The following is a 19,942-nucleotide window of genomic DNA, read 5'->3' on the forward strand; positions in this document are numbered from 1 at the left end:
AAAAAAAAAAAAGAACCCCCCACAATATTTTTAACTTTTTGCTATAATAAATATCCCCCAATTCAAAAAAAAAAAAAAAAAAAAAAAAAAACACCCACACATTTCTTCATCAGTTTAGGTCAATGTATATTGTTCTACATATTTTTGGTAAAAATTGCAATAAGCATATATTGACTGTAGATGCCATAACTTTGGCACAAACCAAACCATGGGAAAGGTTTATGGCATTTTTATTATTTTTTTACTAGTAATGGCGGCGATCTGCGATGTTTAGCGGTACTGTGACATTAGGACAGACAGATCGGACACTTCACACATTTTTGGGACCATTGACATTTATATAGTGATCAGAGCTATAAAAATGCACTGATTACTGTGTAAATGTTACTGGTAGTGAAGAGGGTAACACTAGGGGGCAATCAAGGCGTTTAATGTGTTCCCTCAGTGTGTGGGGATAGGACTGAGTAGGAGAGGAGACATATTGCTGTTCCTACTTAGTAGGAACAAAAGGACATGTCTCCTCTCCTCTGACAGCACAGGGATTTGTGCGTTTATGTTTACACACACAAAATTCCTGTGCTGGTGATTTCTGCTGCTGCCGATTCTGGGCCCTTACACCTTTAAAAAAAAATGTATGGTCTTTATTCTTAATATTATACGTGAGTTTATATCCTACTGTAAAGCACTACAGAAACCTCTGCCACTGCATAAATGAAAGTTAATAAAAATCAATATGCATCAAAGAATGTGATTTGCACAAATAAATACCAGTCAATTTAAGAAAAGTGAAAAACTGCACACGTGTAGTTTCCTCTACATTGTGTTTCACGATTTGCACTCAAAACTGCCACACACACTGCAACACTGTCTGGCAGATGTGACTTTGCCCATTGTGCTCAGGGAGACATCTGCCCATCTATAGACCATCTAAGGTCAATTGTCAAACCTGCATTTCTGTCTATTGAAAATTCTTGCCTCAGAAAGGAGAACACTCGTCTGCTTCCATGGCAGCTTTCAAAATGTAAGCTGCTGGAGAGACACCTTCCTCATCCAGTTGATAGAGAAACACAAGCAGGGGAGCGCCTTTCACTGCTGGAGTGTGGAATCTGACACGTGTGATATTATACAATACAACTCAAAGTCTAAAAAAGTTGGACCGCTGTGTAAAATTTACACACACACACACACACACACACACTCTGTATACACCCTTTGCTGTACACACTGCTCTTAAACAGGCTAAAATCCATGTGAAAAAGGCCTTTAACCAATTTAAAATGATGTCTGTATGAGCTGTCAGTAACTGTTCATCTGTAGCAAGAATGCCTGCCATTTCTCAACATTTGTTATTTGCAATTAAACCACTAGATGTCCCTCTTGCACCACATCTGCAGAAGTAGAGGTCCCAGAGCATGTTCTATGCAATCTATGCCATCTATCTACATAACCCATACACGCCCCATTTAGAAAGGGACATACAAACACTTGCTGCATAAAACATCCTCAGTTCGGTACAATTGCTATTGCAAACTTTGTGCATATGAAAGAACACATTTGATTGTAAATGTCCTTAAACTGCTTTAAAAAAAAAAAAAAAAAAAAAAAAAAAGGGAAGAAGGAAGTGTAAGTACCATTGACTATATTTTTACTTTCACAAAAGCATAACAAAATTACACAATGCATTTTTCCCCAATGCATTTGTCTTTAACCCGACACCTACAGAAGGATTGCACACTAGAAAAAACAAAAAACTGTAGGCCAGTTCAAGGTGACCTCCTAATCCCTGCATGACATTGTAGTAAAGCAGTACCGACAGCATGATAAAAAAAAAAAAAAAAAAACACAGATGAGTGGGACCTGAACGGACTCCAATAGAAGGTTTTACAGGGACAACAAATCACTAACAGGCCCAAGAAAGAGAACAGGCAACTAGATACTGCTTGCAGCTAAAAATGGCTTCCTGAAGGACATTATGCTCAAGCCTGGCATCAGATAAGATCAAAATATGGATTCATGAAGAATTGTTCTTGCCAAATCTACTAACTAATTCTATGCAGTGGCGGCTGGTGCTCAAAATTTTTGGGAGGGCGCAAACAAACTGAAAAATACTGAACCACTCCCCCCACCACCAGTTGCAGCCTCACTGTGCCCATCATACGCAGCCACCTGTGCCCACAGATCCACCCCCCCACTCATGGCTCTGGCAGCACCCACCCCACAACACCCCCGGCTCTGGCAGCAGGTCTGCCGCCCTGCCTCCTGATTGGCGGGGAGGAAAGTTAGTGTGAAAATAGCGAAAATGAATTTGCTATAGTCACACAATCGGGTGGGATCAGGGAGCACTCTCCACAAATCTAGTAGTGTGCCTTGGCAGAAAAGAGTGGAACCATATACCTTACTATAAGCTTGAAGGATAGTCTGTCTAACCCAGAGATAATGGAACGAGATGCTTGGGCACCCCTTCAGGGTCCATGCAGGATAACAAGGAAGTCAGGGCTTATGAAAGATACGAGATGAGAGGCATGTTTGAACAGCCCATATCACATCCAGAGAGTGCAGGGAATTTTTCTTTCCATAGGGATTGGAGAACAATGTCTTAATTGAGATAAAAGGCAGGAAACTAAAAATAACTTAGACAAAAAGGGACAAGGGGTGCTACATGGGAGACCCCCTGTACAAATGTCTTAATCAAAGTCTGGGATGCCAATAGTCTCAAACTGAATGGAGAGTGCAGACATCTGATCCTTGTTAGTGCTGTGAAGCAAACGTGGGTCTAAACCCAGCAACAGAAAGCTCCAAGGGTTGAAGTCCCAAGACTCCTAACAAGTGAAGTGGGTCTTCTACATCCGATGATAAAAGCTAGGAAGTCGACTTCCTGCAAGGTTTACGTGAAACCATCTTGCCCAGCCTCCTCCCCCTCCCTCTCCCTCTCTTGTAATTTGACAGAGAGTTTTATTTAGGTTTTAAATTGTATTCTTCTTTAAAGCAGCATTTCTCACCTAGGACACGTCTGCAATACGAGCTTGGGGAAAGGGGCTTTACGCTGAAGTGAACGGAATGGGAAATAAAAGGACAACATTTTGGCAGGGATAGCCGACTTTGTCTTACGCCTTAAGTGCCACTAGTAGTATCTAAATAATAAAACTTTGGCTAAAATACTCACCTCCTCTCCAGCGCTGTACCTCTCAGACACTCCACATCTTCCACTAGATGCCAGCTGAATTCATTTAAAGTGGTAAATTTAAAGGATGAAGGTATTTAACTTCATGCATTCTATTCATGATGGTAAAAAACCTTCTGTGAGCAGCTTACCCACCAGATGCCCAACTAATACTCACCTGAGCCCCATCGCAATCTAGCCATGTGCACAAGAGCAGCGCCTCTCTGAGGTCTCTCCCTTATTGACTGAGACGCAGCAGCAGCCAGGGCCGGCGTAACCATTAGGCGGGACAGGCAGCCGCCTAGGGCAGCAGGATGGGAGGGACGGTAAAATCCTTGCTGACAAAATGACTCTGCACCGCTCCCTGCTATTACACCACCCCCCCTCCCCCCCCCTCATAGAGCAGATTGGCGCTCAATTGCAGGATGCAGGGTGACAAGCCATAGGATGAGATGGGCGGGGATAAGGATAAACAAATGTGGACGGAGCAGGGGGTAGAGTCTGTGTGGGCAGCTGCAGGAGGAGAGTCTTCTTCCCCTAGGCACCATGACTTGTAGTGTGGAGATGGAGAGTACACCGTCACAGTAACACAGTGGGAGCGGGGAAAGCCAGCTTACACAGGAGTCGGGCTGTGTTCTGTCTCCACTGTCCTCCTAACCCCCGACTTCACTCACTGCTTCTCCAATACGATACTCCGCCTCTCATTTTTGCCCACCCACACTCCATGCACTTGCTTTGTGCTGCCGGAGGAGTTTTCTGAACAGCTGAGCGGCACTTTTCAAACAATAGCTGCTACAGCCCTGAGGGACACCAGACTGAATGGGGGAGACATAATTAGTGAGTGTGACTTCCATCCCCAGAACAACCTCCCTCTCTGTTCCCATCACTTTGTGTTCTACACCTTCTTCCCCCCTTCCCCCTTTTTCTCCCTCCCTTTTCCTTACACCTCTTCTTCCTCCTCACCCTCCTTTCCCCCCCTCACTCATTCTCTCCCCCACTAGGCTAGGGCCTAGCCTGACCATTTATCACCCTGTGACCCTGGCCTGTCCATACACCTGTGGACCAAGGCTGGTGTAAGGAAGAGAGCTGGTGTCGCCACTGTTCATTTTCAGACTGGGTCCGGGGGCCTGCGGACCATGGCTGAAGAAAGAGTGGCGAGGCGCTGCAAAAATCTCCACCCCGCCACCTACACCTTATACATGGGCAGCAAAATGAGTATATTCGCCTAAGTATCAAAAATCTTTGCACCAGCCCTGGTTCCCAGGAAAGAGCAGGGGGCAGGGCCAAGCCATGCTCTGCGTTTTATGGACATATAGATTTGGCTCAGAACTAAAAAAAATTAGCTTTTAAAATCATCACTTCCAGGCCATCCCAAAACCATTAAAAACAGGCCCCTGGTAAAGCCACACAAGAGGAAGAAGGTCATGTGACTGGATGAAACAGCGTCGCTTTAAATGACAATTGCGCGGTCGTGCGACGTGACTCCCAAACAAAATTGACATCCTTTTCTTCCCACAAATAGAGCTTTCTTTTGCTGGTATTTGATCACCTCTGCGGTTTTAATTTTGGCACTATAAAACACAAAAAGAGCAACAATTTTGAAATAAAAAGCATTATTTTTTACTTTTTGCTATAATAAATATCTCCCCAAAAATATATAAAAACTAGTAGTGGTGGCGTTCAGTGATTTTTATTGTGATTGCGACATTATGGCGGACATTTTTGGAACCATTGTCATTTATACAGCAATCAGTGCTATACAAATGCACAGATTCCTGTGTAAACGACACTGGCAGTGACGGGGTTAACCAGGAGGTGGCAGTGCAGGGGTTAAGTGTGTCCTAGGGGCGTGTTGGTAACTGTGGGGGGCGTGGTTGTGTTTTACAGATCACTGATCTCTGCTCCAATCACAGGGAGCAGAGATCAGTGTCACTTGTTGCTAGGCAGAATGGGAAGATGCCGTTTACATCAGCATCTCCCAGTTCTTCCTCCCCGTGAGACGATAGTGGGTATCCCCGTGGCGATAGAGTCCGCAGGGGACCCCACCTGCGCGCACACGATGGCATGGCGGAAAATTTAAAGGGACGTACCTGTATGCCCATTTGCCTGTCTGTGCTATTCTGCGGACGTACATCGTTGTGCACCGGTTGGGAAGCGGTAAAAGAGGTTGTAAACGTTTTTTTAATTTTAGCGAAAAAAAGAAAATATAACATAGCATGTTATACTTACCTGTGCTGTACAAGAGTATTGTACAAGAGCAGCCCTGGGGGTGTAGGGCGTTAGTCATTTTTTTTCTTTAAACCGATTCCCAGCCAGCCTATGAGAAGAGGACACCGGTGGGAACCTCTCGTTGATCCCAGTGGACAACATATGGCACGATCTGTCACCGGCTGTGTCCAACGGACCCAGCCAATGCTTGATCACCATACCGCCCCACTGTTGGAACCATGTGACCGCTGTAATCAATCACAGCAGGTCACATGACAGTTGTATACAATGGATGGCTTCCTTTCAAACCATCCATTGTATACAATTTTGTTGGTAGCTGGGATTGGTCAGTGTGATCACATTGTACAGACTGGGCCAATCACAGCCCATCTGTACCATGTGATTAGCTCTGACCTATCACAGTTAATAACATAAGAAACTGAATGAATCATGCAGCAATGTAATGTACTGCCAACAAAAACACTGATCACTTCCCCAGAGTAGTACAATGTTACTCAAGTACATATATATATATATATATATATATATATATATATATTTTATTTATTTTTTTCTGTACGGACACCAGCCAGTGTCCCTGATCACCATCACACAAGTTAAATGATGATAATGTACTGCAGTGGCAACAATATGTTTAAACAACAAAAAAACAAACACACGAGTTAGAATTTCTTCATTTTCCAAAAATAAGCCTTTTGTCTGACAAACACACACATACTGTCTCTAAAAGAAAGGACTACTCTTCTGTCAAGGTTCCCAGCAGAGGCTGTAGGGATCTGTTTTTGTGGACCCATTCTCAACCAATACTGGTGACCCAGCCAGTAAATTTTTATCTGTAACTATATACAGTGCCCATATACAATTTACTCTACAACACCCTTATTACAATCTAATGGAGAAGGGAAAAGTCCTGGAAGTCAAACATCTCTGGAAACTCCTGTAAGGTGGTGTATGACAGCCTCAGCCTGGGTGCCAACCAGGCCACGCCCCCAATGCAGTTCACTCCAGCCATGGAGCCAAGTCATGGGGATACAAGATGCAAATTTAAATGTGAACCCAATCACAGCAACTGTCCAATTTTTCCCCTTTGTGTAAATGGCAATCTCTTTACATAAATAAGTAGTAACAAATATCAAATTTTGGGTTTAGGGTCCCAGTTGCTGGCAGATTAGGGCTGTCATTATTCCTTTAAACACTGAATACATATAGTTTACACATGGTTGCTTAAATCCAGGTGGGCACTGTGTATTTTTACTCAGTCACTCAGCCCAGAGGGGGATAAGAGAGCAACATAGAAATGGGTCATGGACTAGGTTCTGATCCACCAATCCATGTCTCTGATTTCATAGCTCAAAGACTAGGATAACAGCGGGGTTGATTTACCAAAACTGTAAAGTGCAAAGTCTGGTGCCACTCAGCTTTTAACTTCAGCTTGTTCAATTGGGCTTTAACACACGTTCACACGTTGCAATATGACCTGTAAAAAATCGCATGCCAAATTGGCAGCTATTGTACCACTCGCGGCACTGCAACGATTCCCAAAAGTAGTTCCTGTACTACTTTTGGTGACTTATGGGTGATTTGAATCCACACAGATGTATGTCAAATCACCCCCAAAGTCGGACTGCATTGCCGGTTTTAAATCGTGCAAGTTCAGCTGAACTCTCACTATTTCAATCTCACATCAGTGTGAACCTAACAAACCCAGGCTTAACAATACAACCAGGAAGCCGATTAGTTTCCTTGCAGATCTGCACCAGATTTTGCACTCTCAAGTTTTAGCAAGTCAACCCAATAATTTTCTCTACATCTCTCTACAAAACCACGGTACATACTTGCAAATTTTAACCGAATAATCCATTAGTTGACCACGTAGAATAAAGGACCAATAGGTGAAAACTGGTGAGTATACTGCTGGAGTCTTACACGAGGGAATATCTAAACACAGGAATGGGGAGGGCATCAAATGACTCATTTTGAAAAGGACTGCACCAAAATTGTATGAGCAGCGATCCCAGGGGCATCAGAAGATGGATAAATAGTTGTTGAAGTCACAATGTGGTATTAGAAAAAAAAAAAAAAAAAGTACCCTCTAAAAATGGGACTCTGACAGACCACCAACACACCAAATAAGACTAATATCATTTTTATGGTACAAAGTCAAATCATCACATGATAAAACAGATGACTAGCATCTGAACAGTGTGCAATACAATACAAATCGACAATAAGACATCACAAATAACACTTATACTCTCATTAGGGTAAGATGCCCCAATACCCGACACGTTTCCAGTTTTGCTTGAAAACTTTCATCAGGGGTAGAGAGTAGAATGAGATGAAGTGTAATTTAAAGCTCATAATAGAGCAATTCCTCAATGGGATGTCATCAAAGATTATACAGATGCAGCTGGATGCCAAGGCGAAGTCCCTAGCGACCTAAACACATGGAGCAATTCACCCCTCCACAAAGTATATAAAGACCGGCGTCAATCAAAGATTAAGAGCCCACCCCTCACTATATAGATGTGTGTTTTTTTTTTTTTTTTTTTTTTAACTGGAACCAAAGAAGATCCGAGGCTCAAATGTGGGCCCCAGGAGATCCCCTGTTTTTTGGATCCCTTATTAGAAACACCAGTGAGGAGGTCCTGTGGAGCATCACGCCTCGGATAAATACAGCACTATGATGTTATGTACTGTGAAAAACCTTTTAAATTCCTAGAGCTATAAAGCATTATGAAAGAACACATAGTTTACACATGGCTCCTCCAGTACTTGTCTCCTGCACAGCTACGCCACATATTGTAGATATGAATTAAGTCTCACCGATCTAGCTCCAATCTCAGGAAGAAATATCGATCATGAGACAGCTCCCTGCTCAAGTCTCCGCTTCCTTATCTTCAAAAAGCTGTACTTAGCCCTCCAGTCCCAGCTCACACTCAGGAATGTGGTGTAACTGTATGTTTCATCAAAGGTGTGGAGACCTGATGTAAGCAAGGGGCTGGCCCTTGTAGTCAGCCTGTAGGTAAAATGTACCGTGAAGTGGTTTTTCAAGTACATAAAAAAAAAAAAATGTAAATGCACCAACATCATATATACTAGCTGTGTAAACAAAAGTACTAAGGAAGCGAAGCTGAAATGACAAATCCTTCCCAAATACAGAATAAGAAGAAAATCTTTGGTGAAAATACTATACAACTACACATTATCCAAGATAAATACATTTTATAGTTTTACTATTCTGTGACAAATGTTAAAAGCAGACCTACACTTTAAGTCCCACTCTGTGATACATTTCACCCCCACCCACTCCCCCTCTAGCTGATCACTGGATAGAAAAAGAAAATTCGTAATGTAAATGGCCCTTTTTTTACTTACCTTAAAAAGATAAGGTCACCTTTCGTAACAGGTTACATATTACATCAATATTTAAAGTGTAATGTGTTACTGTTGCAGCAGCCCCTGAACCCTGGGATCTTCTCCCCGCACTTGCTGTCACAAATAAAAAATAAAAATAAAAAACTGCAGGCATGTGAGGCCACATCATTTATTCAGAGTTCTGTGAATGTGAGAACTACAAGGACCAACAGTCTTTGTGGCTGTTGGGTTGTAGTTCTCAATGAACTACCAGGGTGCTTTTGAGCACTCTAGGTAATCAATTACTGCTTCCTGCCAGCATGTAACTGCCTGCTTGTATAACCAGATAGCGATCTGCCTATTGCAGATGTACTGCTTTCCAGGCTCCTTGCAAAAGAAAAAAAAAAAAAAATTAGCATTTATTTACATTGTTTATTAATTTTTCAGCAGATCGTGGGTGCAATGCAGGACTCCTGCAGGCTGTCTGTGTAAGCTGTTTGATTATACAAGAAGGCAGTTACACACCAGCAGGAAGCATCAATGAACGAACATATCATTTAAGCTGAGGTCACAGTACAGCGGAGTCTTCTCTTCTGTATACTTCCTGCTTGGGTCCCTCTTTGGATGTCCACTTCAGTGCCTTCATGGCATGGACAACTATTAAATGTCCAGCGACGTGGGGGACAATAGAGGACCAATGGCATCGCTGGATTTGCAGTCTCCCTTCACCCAATAGCAGTAGTGAGGGACCTGGGGGAGAACAGCTACCTTCACTAAGAATAAAAATTGCCTACTAGAATGGGTCAGCGTGAGAGATGGGGGGGGGGGGGGGTCGTTTAAAGCTCCATTCTGGTCTAAAAGTAAAACTGAGCTCAAAAAGTGAAGATCTGCCATCTTATTAGGAAAACATTTGAAATGTTAATTATGCCCAGGCAGTACCATGAAAAAGTTAAACCCCTTTGTCTGGGATGCCTACTAAACATATATCAGTGCATTTCCTGATATGTGTGGGTGCCTAGGCAATCTTATGCCTACAGCCCAATAGCTATAGATCTATATTTAAGGTTAAATTCACCTTTATCAAAAAGCACACTCTGCTGTCCCATTAGGACATAGCAGTGTAGCAGCCAGGGTTCCCCTTTACGTCAAAGAACGTAGGCCAAAACTGCATTAAAAGAAACCTTCTTAAAATCTTCTACAGCCCTTGATGACCCTGTCCCAAGTTGTAGCAGGGACAAAGCAGTCATTGGGACCAGTGCCCCCTAGTGCTATGGAAGGGAGTGCCATCCTTTTCCTTCAGGCTGCACATGTGCAGCGTGTACTCTTCTCCTTTCACAGCTGTTGAACTCCTCATAGGTGAAAGGAGAGCAAACCCACTATACATATGCAGCCCAAAAGAACAGGATGGCACTTCCTTCAGTGGCACTAGAGGGTGCTGGTTCCAACTGTTGCTCCAGCCCTATAATAATAACTAACTCAGGACAGAGTCATGACAGGTTGTACAAAATTCTATAGCACCTTCAAATCACTGAAAAGGGTCAAACACAGCAAATAAAAAAGTTAAAGAAAATGTCCAAATTCTTTATTTCTAGATTTGTTCCAGATCAGTGAAAAAATGCCTGCACCTTTTTGTGCGGATTTAGTGAGAATTGAGCCAAAATGAGTGGCTCAGATCACAGACAGACATCACATGTGATTTGAATAGGAATGTGGTGCAATTCCCATTCCAGATCACATGCGGTGTCCCGCACCACATATATGGGAGTCCAGCCTTAACATGCATGACACTGGAAATTGCACCTGAACCAGACTCAAAAATCCAACCTAACACTTTAAAAATTGCATTGCGGCTTGCTGGGGGGGGGGGGGGGTAAAAAAACTAAAATAATGTGGTTGCATAAGTGTGCACACCCTCTTATAACTGGGGATGTAGCTGTGTTCAGAATTAAGCAAACACATTCAAACTCATGTTAAAATAGGAGGCAGTACACACCTACCATCATTTAAAGTGCCTCTGATTAACCCCAAATAAGATTTAGCTGTTCTAGTCGGTATTTCTTGACATTTTCTTAGGTCGCATTCTACAGCAAAAGTCATGGTCCGCAGAGCTTCCAAAGCATCAGAGGGATCCCATTGTTAAAACGGTATTAATCAAGAGAAGGGCACAAAAGAATTTCCAAGGCATTAGATATACCATAGAAAACAGTCATCATCCAGTGGAGAAAATATGGCACAACAGTGAATTAACCAAGAACTGGACGTCCCTCCAAAACTGATGAAAAGATGAGACTAAAACTGGTCAGGGAGGCTAATGAAAAAGGTATTCCTGCGCCAAGATGGGAGAAATATTGTATTAATGAGGTGGTGTACTGCTGCACTCACTGGAGGGAAATGTCTGAACCCGGGGACAGAGATTGGGACAAGGATAGTGGTGCGCTGTACTAAAGGATATATAGATTTACAATAGTTGTGTACCGTTTAGACATGCAGAGATAAAATCCCAGCAAACCAACGAAGGTGGCCAAGGTAAATGTAGTATAAAGTCAAGGGTGTGTAAACAGGTAAGTAAATAGCAGCTAATAATAGCACGTCTGTATATATCAGATATAACAAAATAAAATATAATTTGGTAATTATCATATGGTCTCTTGGGTCAGTAAAGTGACATACACAACAATACATACAATTAATATTATTATTAAAAATTTGTGATATTTTATGGTGATGATAATACGTGCAACCAAATCTAGAAATAAATTAAAGTCGAGTGGAAAATACAATTTGTTTAGAATAGGCAAAAAGTGCGATAGTGTTATGGACCGAGTCCAAGTAAAAGAAAGCCCAATTATAAAAACGTCTAAGCAGACTGATAGATATCCATATCAAATGTCCATGTAAAAGGTGCATTCAGTGAAATAAAGTGATGACTATGCAAAATCGCATAAGGTGCAAAAAGGGGCGTACAGCAATTATATCAAAAATCGCATAAACCTGAGTGGACTTCTAACCAAAAATTGCATAAATTCTGAACTATAAGTATAGAATTAAGTGCTGGTGTTCATCAGCGTGATAATCAGAGTGATCCAACGAAGTTCAGTGGGGTGGCGCTATTTTCCATGTGATCCTAGATGATCTTTTTATGGATGTCCCCTTACCTTACTGCTGTAAGGTTACAGCATATATTGAATGTATCTTTGGGTGTCCCTGGAGACCTTTTGCCTTTCTGGATCCTATTACGGTAATTCCAGTTTGGCGTCCCTCTCCTATTCTCTATGTGGTACGTGGCCTTTTTAAGAGTCACTTTGGGGTATTCGCCATAGGTGGTCTCGTGCCGGGTATCATATGTTAAATTAAAACATAAAGGAAGGATGCCCCATAGTGTAGTAATTTTAGTGCAATATTTATTAGGAAAATGAAACTTAAAATCAGGTACTCACAAACATAGGATAAGAAGTGTAAGTGTAAAAATGACCAGCGAGCTACCGGAAGTGATGCTGGTCGAGCTCGCTGCTCGTTTTTACACTGCCTGCTTTTTATCCTATGTTTGTGAGTACCTGATTTTAAGTTTCATTTTGTGACTCTTAAAGAGGCCACGTACCACATAGAGAACAAGAGAGGCCAAACAGGAATTACCGTAATAGGATCCAGAAAGGGAAAAGGTCTCCAGGGACACCCAAAGATACATTCAATATATGCTGTAACCTTACAGCAGTAAGGTAAGGGGACATCCATAAAAAGATCATCTAGGATCACATGGAAAATAACGCCACCCCACTGAACTTAGTTGGATCACTCTAATTATCACGCTGATGAACACCAGCACTTCATTCTATACTTAGTTTATTCAGACTTTATACGATTTTTGGTTAGAAGTCCACTCAGGTTTATGTGATTTTTGATATAATTGCTGTACGCCCCTTTTTGCACCTTATGCAATTTTGCATAGTCATCACTTTATTTCACTGAATGCACCTTTACATGGACATTTGATATGGATATCTATCAGTCTGCTTAGACGTTTTTATAATTGGGCTTTCTTTTACTTGAATTCGGTCCATAACACTATCGCACTTTTTGCCTATTCTAAACAAATTGTATTTTCCACTCGATTTTAATTTATTTCTAGATTTGTTTGCACGTATTATCATCACCGTAAAATATCACTAATTTTTAATAATAATTTTTATTGTATGTATTGTTGTGTATGTCACTTTACTGACCCAAGAGACCATATGATAATTACCAAATTATATTTTATTTTGTTATATCTGATATATACAGACGTGCTATTATTAGCTGCTATTTACTTACCTGTTTACACACCCTTGACTTTATACTACATTTACCTTGGCCACCTTCGTTGGCTTTACTGGGATTTTATCTCTGCATGTCTAAACAGTACACAACAACTATTGTAAATCTATATATCCTTTAGTACAGCGCACCACTATCCTGGTCAGGGAGGCTGCCACGAGGCCTACAGCCACATTAAAGGAGCTGCACGTGACAATTCTTCATATGTCTGGGCTATGGGGTAGAGTGGCAAGACGTAAGCCTTTTCTTAGGAAGAAAAACATCCAAGCCTGGTTAAATTTAGGAATTATAGGATGGGAATAGAACAAAGCCATAACTATGCCAGAAGATTTCTTCTTAGTCTTCAACGGGGCTGCCTTCTAAAGCTGCTATTCTACTACAAACTATATGGACTTTAAGGCAATGTTTTTACATTTCATTGCTGTAGTATTTACCATTTGTATTAGTCCCTTACTGGGAGCAATCAGGTTGGTGGCCAACATTGTGTTGGTTTTTAGCGCTCACTTCATCTTTCTATGTGTTAAGGAATTATAGGATGCTTTTCTAGCAGGTAATCCACTAATAAAGTTATGTTTGAGACAAGCAAAGTTATGATTTTTTAAGTTTTTATTTGAGGCTGACCTCATATCATATGAGGATATCTAATTTTTTCTGGGTCCAATGCCACTTGGCAGAGCGAGTAGCATGACACAAAATTATCAATTTTAAAAAAGAAATATGGGAATCGTAGATTTTTTTTTTTTTTACCTTAACACTTATCTAAATGCTGCAGCACTGATCCCAGCTGCAGTGGTTCCCCACTGCCTCTAAGGCTGCCCATACATTATACACTTTTCCTTTATATTTACCAAAACCATATAATACAAGGTCAAACCTAAACACTTTCAATTTGTATGCAATCAGCCAGGCCCTTGCACTACATAGTTGAAAGGTAAACATAAAAATTGAATAAAAAAAAAAAAAAAAATTGTATAATGTATGGCAAGCTTGAGAACAGAGCATCGGGCTGTGGAGGAAGTGGGGTTGGGGGGGGGGGGGGGGGTGGCTCGCACAGCTAGCCGGGAGGCTGGGTCAGCTGTTGGTCCAGACTTCTGGGCAGATCCTAACCATATGGTTGCGATCTTTTCAGAGCCTGAAAGGGCTCTGTGACATTAGCCGATAGCAGGCTTTAGCCCACGTCAGTTGAAAACGTGTCACAAAAGAGGTGAAAACAGGAGTGCGGAATAACTGCCCTCCTGTGACCCACAGGAGTATAACCAAAAAATAATAATTTGGCCATACTTCCCCTTTAATCTGTGTAAGGGTGGCATTCTGTCCACCGTGGAGAAGAAGAGGAAGGGAAGGGAAAAAAAAAAAAAAAAAGGGAGCTTTCTTCCAAATGATCCCTGATCCCTTAAGGGTTTCTCTTTGGGGAAAAAGGTTCAAGAAGGCTTCCATAGAGTGCCACGAGTCTACTGGGACTCCCAATAGCACATCCAAGATGGTGGAATCTAGCAGCAGCCTCAGGGCTTTTGGTTGTCTATACAAGGGAGACCCTTACAGGTAAATACCATGATAAAATATGTTAAATGCATACACAGTATAATCTGATGGGAAGGTACTTATTGAAACGAATGGTCTGACCACAGGGTCCCTTTGACACTCATTACTATTCTATACTTTCAGTTGAACTCTTTCACGTAGATATATAGTAAAAAAAAATTTTTTTAAGTGAAAAAGACTTAGTTTCTCTTTCATCCCAATGGCTTTTTAGTTGAATAGAACTCGTCACCTTTGCTGGTGGAAGTCTCGGCAGGCTTTGGATGCTTTTTTTTTAGTAATCAAAGCCAGCACAAGCATGACATTTTTTTTTTTTTTTTTAAACCACAGACTAAAACACGGTCACATCCATACAATAGACCGAACTCTACCTGCTGTGACAAAAGGCCTTAAGACAGTCATTGGCTTTTGTTCTGCACTGACTAGCCCCAGTCCTTTTAAGTAATAAATACACTGACAGGAAAGTTGTTTCAAGGGTAATTTTCCTGTTTTTACCCCTAGTTTATTTTTCCCACACACTGACAGCAGTAACAAACTAGACCGCTTCCTGCAAATGTATTCAATTTTTGCTTGGTTAGCCTCCTTTCCTGTCAAAGCTCAATCTATATTAATGAGTGACATGCTGTTCTACTTTATTTGGGTAGCCTTGATTTCTTACGTATAGGGCATTTTTGCGAATGCTGAACGGGCCTCCATCAACCCCACAAGCAGTTTTTTTTCTACTATGCACATTTCCAGCTATAAATTAAAAATAAAAATAATAATTTTTAAATATTGTAAGAGAAATGTCCAAATCCTGTAGTGCAATGCAATCAGTCAAGCATGAGGAACTGAATGTGAATCGCGCAGGAACCTCAAAGCAGTTCTTTACAGCATAAATTCTGCGCCATTCATTTTGAGTGGGCTGAAATCGCACTGCACCTAAAGGAGAACATGCATTACTTGTTGAAATGCACGGCAACCACATCGCATGGTACTTTTGTATCATGTGAGGGATGGCCTCATCAATGTACTGCTGCTCCTTTATGTCAAATTCTGACATATTTGTATGTTAGTTAGTGAGCCACAGGTGCGGAATACAGCTGCCCTCAAATCAATGGTTGCATGCCACTACTAACACACACACACACACACACACACACACACACACACCCTTGGGTGGAAGTCTGTGTGCACGAGTGTGCTTACGCGAGTATCGGCATATGCCCATGTAATGCCACTGATGTGGCTCCAGAATGGAGAAATGCACCTAAATCACATGGCTCTCAGGTCTTCTTCATACAGGCTAGGGCTGTTACTGATTAAAATTTTCGTGTTCGGTCCTTTGTCGCCTTTACGGTTTGCACTATGTGTAGAACCCTTAGCAGCGTCCATCCGACGAAACTCCGCTATAAGGGGAATGCCGGTCAGGGGCAAAGAATTTAAGATCTCACTATTTGCAGATGACATTATCCTTACCCTGACACAGCCAAGAATCTCCCTACCCAGTTTGCACAAGGAACTTGACAGGTACGGCGCCCTTTCGGGTTCTAAAATAATCTAAGTCGGAGGCCATCCCAATTAACATTCCAACCCCAGAGGTTACGCGCCTGCAAACCAGCTTCTCTTATAACTGGAAATCCGCCTCTTTGAAGTATTTAGGGATACACAACACCTCAAACTTTACTTCACTCTACCAGAGAAACTTTCCTCCCCTCTTTAGCTCAATCAGGACCCTACTCCCACAATGGCAGAAACATCAAATATCCCTCCTACGTAGGATAGCCTTGGTAAAAATGACGATCCTCCCAAAACTTCTCTACCTCTTTCAAACACTGCCCATTCCCATACCCTACAACCACCTGAGAAGGCTACAAGCAGATCTACTTAAATTCACATGGAATCACAAACGCCATAGAATACCCCAATCAGTGATGACGGCATTGCGCTTGGACGGCGGCCTTGCATTCCCCAACCTTATTAAATATTACCAAGCAGTCCAGTTGCATGCAGTTGCCTCATGGTTTACCCAAAGAGCCTATAACAAGTGGTCAGAAATTGAAAAAATATGGCTGGCCCCAACAGCTTACTCTGGAGTGCGGGTGCGGAGGCCCCCCCTGAACATTTACTGGGTTCTATGTCTCAGCTGCGACGCCTTTGGCACAAGATCTCCAAGACACAAATGCTATCATCTGAAAGATCACTTCTGACCTCATTTGTCTGTAATCTCAAGGTGTCAGACAGTCTAACCCATCAAATGTCCTATTCTCTGGGCCTCGCGAAACCTCTTTCATTTCGGGTCCCTGGTGGACCCTAGGTCACGCAAGCTACTGCCCTACACTGACTTCCAGACTAAGTTTGACCTCCCCGTCAGGCGTTCTATAGCTACTTACAAATACGCCACTTTGCCATGACCATCTCACCCGTCCTACAATTTTCTCCTCCATCTCCTTTTCGAAAACGTAATCCTAGCGGGCGCGGCCCAAAAAGGATTGATCTCAAACATCTACAAAATAAATGCCTTTCCTATGGAATCTAAAGGAAAACATGCATATATGCTCAAATGGGAAAAGGCCCTCGATGAGGAAATTCCCACGGAACAATGGCGGGTGATATGGTCAATGGCTGCCAAAAGCTCCCTGTGCCCCTTATACAAGGAAAACGCATACAAAATACTTTTTTTTGGTATATGACCCCTGATGTCCTCCACGCCATCTACCCCTCCACCTCCAACTGCTGTTGGCACTGCCTATTGGACAAAGGCACACTCTTCCACATTTATTGGAAGTGCCCATGGATTGTCCCTCAACAACTTCTAGCCCACCTCCTAGATACAAATTTACCCTGACCCGCAAAATCTTTTTACTAGGCATACCCCATCCACGACCGTCAGCAGCCCAAAAGAACCTCTCCCGACATATCTTAAACGGCAGCACATTGTCTTATTGCCCTAAATTGGAAAAAGAAACACCCCCCTACCCCTGGCACTCTACCTGCTATTATTAGGGATGTGGAGCAGATGGAAAAGATGACCGCCAGGATACGGGACAGGCTGGAAGCGCATTACATGGTGTGGAATCCTTGGAATCTCCGGGGGGACTGGATCTGAATAGACGGGCGAGACCACTCTAGTGATGAACTCTAACTCTTCTTTCCTTTCTCTTCTCATCTTTTCTCAAATTTTCTGAGAGTATTCTTGTGACTCATCCCTGTGCATGCACAGCTGCAGGTGACTATACATTACCTAGGTATAGGCCCCTCATTTTGAAATTAACACATAATGATCTAGTTAACTGATCAGTGAAGAACTTAATGGCTACAGATAAGATTGCTTATCCTGGTTTAAATCTGTTGTAATCCTCATCTTCATTTTTTTCTTATGTTAGCCTTAATAGGGCGGATGTATGCTGTATGCTCCTGATCATCCTTTTATTTGCCTGAAATGTATTGCAAAAAATTTTGAATAAAATGTTATTTGGAAAAAATTTGTGTTCAATTAATCGATTTTTTTTTGTTAAATCGACTAATTTTGATTATAACACACACATACAGATCCAACTACTTTTAGCTGATCTCCCTCTGCCACCTTCCATCCCCCTCTGCTGCCACCATCACTTGCTGTCACTGCGTACCCGACTCCCCATGGACTCTGGAATCTGGATGCAGGGCTCCTCCGTTCCATGTACTGCTCAGCCTCCTGGCTGCTCCAGAGCTCCTGGTTATAGTTTTAAAAACTGGCGCTACTGGCGGGATGTGCTATTACATCACTTGCCTCGCTAGCATACTGCGCCGCACAGCCTCCGTAGATCTACAAGCAAATACTTTTTTGCTTGGTTTAGATTTATTTTCTTCCTCATTCTGCACAGTGGCCATTTCCACTGAGGGCAGATGAATCCATCTCCCTCTACTTCCGATCATCATCTTGTTATCTAGCCTTCTAAGAACACACCTGTGAGGCGTGGACTACATCACCATTAAATCAGAAGTGGAAAAGCAAGCAAAAAGGTTTTGCCTGGACGTATATGCCACTCCCTCCAAAACATCCATTCCACATCATACAGGTCTGACTGCATTAAGTTACTACGTCACACAACAGACGGATATGAACCCAAAACAAGCACATTTGAACTCCGATAGTACTAAATTTACTTTGGGACACAAGCATTTCAAATTTCTGGATGAATTTCATCTAAAATTAAAAAAGGGTCACTTGTGGACACAAATATGCACCTAGTTATGGCAATCGTATTATGGGGTATCGGAATTCCTCCCAATACACGGCATCATAACCCCTTTCTGTATAAAATAATTTTTTCAGCAGGCATATAGATATCATTGCCGCTCAGGTAGAGGAAAAGTCCAACTAGACTGCTGTAAGTGCAGGCAGGGACAGGGAGCTTGTCCTAGCTCCAAGCTGCAGCAATGTCAAAGGAAAAGATCTATAAGCCACACATCATGAAGCAAACCCATGTGCATTTAGTGAGATGAACAGCAGCCTCAACCCAAACTCAAGCCATGCCATGCCCCCAATGCATTTTGCTCCACCCCTTGGAGCTTTAACCACTTCCCACCCAGCCAATGTACATATACGGCCGGGTGGGAGCTCTCTACTTCTGAGAGGACGTTCAGGAACGTCTTTCAGAAGGAGGGGGGATCGTGCACGTGTGCCCGCGCAGCGGCGCGATCCCGATGTGCTCGTGTCACCCGGACACGGCGCATCTCGGATCGGCAGGAGGGCTCTGTGATTGGCCCTCCTGATCACATGACGGCTGTGTCCAATCACGGCCGTCATGTGATGTAAACAAACAGCCGGTTGCTAGGCAATCGGCTCCTCCTCTCCTCACACAGAAGTCATCGCTGAGGAGAGCGGATCGCTGCAGCTGGCTGGTGATCAGTGAGTATGAGCTGTTTTTACAGCTTTTTACTAACTGATCACCAGTCTAGTATAAACCTACAGTGTAAACACACGTCACTACAATACACGTCACCACACATATCACCAAAACACACATGTCCCCAAATAATAAAAAGACAACTCCCCAAATAAAAAATTCATTTGGGTACAGTGTAGCATGACCGCGCAATTGTCATTAAAAGTGCGAGAGCGATGAAAGCTGAAAATTGGGCTGGGAAGGAAGGGGGCGAAAGTGCCCTGTATTGTAGTGGTTAATCATGGGGCTGCCATTCATCTGACCTCATGCACATGGGTCTGCTTCATGTGTGGTTTATGGATCTTTTCCTTTTGTCCAGCACAGTGGATTTATTTTTTGCTTTTTTTTTTTTTTTTTTAATTATTATTATTTATTTATTTTTTAGCATTAGCGATAATTATTATTTTTTTTTGTTAAAAATGTTTACATATTT

At 42.3% G+C, this 19,942-nt stretch overlaps 1 protein-coding gene across 3 annotated transcripts in view; it reads right to left on the reverse strand.

Moving 5' to 3' along the window:
- TOLLIP (toll interacting protein) overlaps positions 1-19,942 on the reverse strand; it is a 108,403-nt gene that overhangs the window by 45,081 nt on the left and 43,380 nt on the right. The window contains exon 1 of one of the 3 annotated variants that reach the window (XM_077460472.1): positions 8,216-8,362. The exons of the other annotated variants lie outside the window; for them this stretch is intronic. The gene's annotated coding sequence lies outside the window, so the exon portion shown is untranslated. Of the gene's footprint in view, positions 1-8,215; positions 8,363-19,942 lie in introns of those variants that run through there. 3 annotated transcript variants of the gene reach the window in all.

The sequence above is a fragment of the Lithobates pipiens genome, unplaced genomic scaffold (assembly GCF_037356315.1).
Source record: "Lithobates pipiens isolate NorthernLeopardFrog02 unplaced genomic scaffold, aLitPip1_a1.2 Scaffold_10, whole genome shotgun sequence".
Taxonomy (NCBI): Eukaryota; Metazoa; Chordata; class Amphibia; order Anura; family Ranidae; genus Lithobates; species Lithobates pipiens.